At 49.8% G+C, this 2,155-nt stretch overlaps 1 pseudogene; it reads right to left on the reverse strand.

The window, feature by feature from the left end:
* LOC108317463 overlaps nt 1–2,155 on the reverse strand; it is a 6,694-nt pseudogene continuing 4,539 nt past the window's right edge.

The raw sequence follows: 2,155 nt of genomic DNA on the forward strand, positions 1-2,155 counted from the left end.
CTAGTCCTGCTTCTGCAGCCTCTGAGTGATGATTAGCTGTTGGCGCTCCGCTGCCTGATGACAAAGCTCTCAGAGTCCCTGTCCTGCAGCACTGTGTCCTTGGGCTGCCCTGGGTGGCTGGGGCGCACTGTGCCCTGGGGCCGTCCCTCCAATCAGGAAATCTTCAGCGGGTTTTCGACCAAGCCAACTTCATTCTGGACAGCCAGCTCCGCAGCCTTGACTGTGGCAAACTCCACCATGGCAATTCCTGCTTTCTTGCTGGAAAGCACCAGGTTGTGAACCTCCCCGTACTTCCGCAAAAGCTGCAGGAGGACGCCTTGGGAGTAGCCGCCTTTTGACGCATCCTGCGTCTTGCACTTCCATTTGAGCTTCAGTTTGGGGGTTCCTCTGCCTTCAGTGCTTTCGGCCTTTTCTCTCCACCTCTGCTCACGTTCTTGGAGGATCTGCTCCCGGATTGGCCTCTGCTGTTCCTCCAGCTGCCGGGTGCCCTCTTCTCGAAGGTACTAGATCTTTTGCTCCATCGTCCTGGGTCTCTGGCTGCCCTGGGCTTCCTCGCTCCCCGGAGCCTGGGCCTGCCGCTCCTGAGCCTCCAGTTCGAGCCTCATTCTCTTCTGTCTGTCTTCAAGTTTCTGGGTCCTCTCTGCTGTCTGCTTCCTGGCTTTCCCGACCTTGTCATGCAGCCCTGGCTGTAGCATCTGTCAGTACCTCCAAGGCCCATGAAAGCTGGTGGAAGAGTTCAGCGGCTCTGGGATTATCGGGAATTTTGTCTGGGTGGCAGGAGAGGGCCTTCTGCCTGTAGGCCTTCTTCACCTCTTTGTCTGTGGCCGTCTCCTGGATGCCTACAAGGGCGTACAGGTCCATCTGCAAGAGCTTCTTGGTCACCACTGTGGCTCCAGCCCTGACTGGAGTCAAAACACCAACTACCAAGGATCTAAGCTACAACAACTCCCTGGAGTCTGAGGGAGAACTCCCAGGAGTCCAAGCGAGACAGTGTGGGAACTGCCAGATCCCAATGGCACTTAGCCTCCTGGGAATTGGGTCCTGAATTAATAACCTAGCTACCAATCCAATCTCCCAAACCTGCCTGTGAGCCCTGTGTATATCTCCAGCTCTCAACTAGTTTTTAATCTTGGATGTTGATGTTTACAACATTGGATGACATTTATCTTTTTGAAATGCGGAGGAATGATTCCTTTTATTCCCATTGATTGATGAATTGATTGATGAGGTCTTGCTATGTTGCCCAGGCTGACCTCCAACTCTTGGGCTAAAGGGATCCTCCCAGCTCAGCCTTTGGAGTAGCTGGGACTACCAGGGTATCACCATGGTTTTATCATCTTTTTGTCATCTTACTGTACTTAACGGTGGAGGGCAAGATGTCCTCTTAACAATCCCAAGTTCTCACCCCTACATAGCATAACACACTTCATAAAAATTGATGAAAGGGAAGGGAGGATAAAGGAAAACTTGAACAAATTAAACCCTAGGTTAATTTAGAGTTATTCTGAGTTCTGTGAAATCAGTTCAGATTTCAGTAAGCAGTAACCCTCTTGACAAAAAAGAAAAGAAAAGAAATGAAATCATTCTGAATTTTGATGGTTGATGATAAAGCACAACTATTTGCTTTTACCTTGTCCACAAAGAAATGAAATCATTTGGGAAGACATCCCAAGAGATTCAGGAAAAACGAGGCAAAGCAAGTGCTGTGGTTTGAATGCCCCCTACAAAACTCATGTTGAAATTTGGGGTTGTGATGGTATTAAGAGGTGAGAGCTGGCTGGGCGCGGTGGCTCATGCCTGTAATCCCAGCAGTTTGGAGGGCCAAGGTGAGTAGATCACGTGAGGTCAGGAGTTTTAGAACAGGCTGGCACATGGTGAAACACCGTCTCTACTAGAAACACAAAAAGTAGCCAGACCTGTTGGCAGGTGCCTGTGATCCCAGCTACCCAGGTGGCTGAGGCAGGAGAATCTCTTGAATCCTGGAGCTGGACACTGCAGTGAGCTGAAATCACACCGTTGCACTCCAGCCTGGGTAACAAGAACAAAACTCCATCTCAAGAAAAGAAAAGAAAACAAAAGAGAAGAGAGAAGGGAGGAAGGAGGGAGGGAGGGAGGGAGGAGGGAAAGAAGAAAGAAAGAAAAGAAAGAAAGAAAA

Source organism: Cebus imitator, unplaced genomic scaffold (genome assembly GCF_001604975.1).
Source record: "Cebus imitator isolate Cc_AM_T3 unplaced genomic scaffold, Cebus_imitator-1.0 Scaffold202, whole genome shotgun sequence".
Lineage (NCBI taxonomy): Eukaryota > Metazoa > Chordata > Mammalia > Primates > Cebidae > Cebus > Cebus imitator.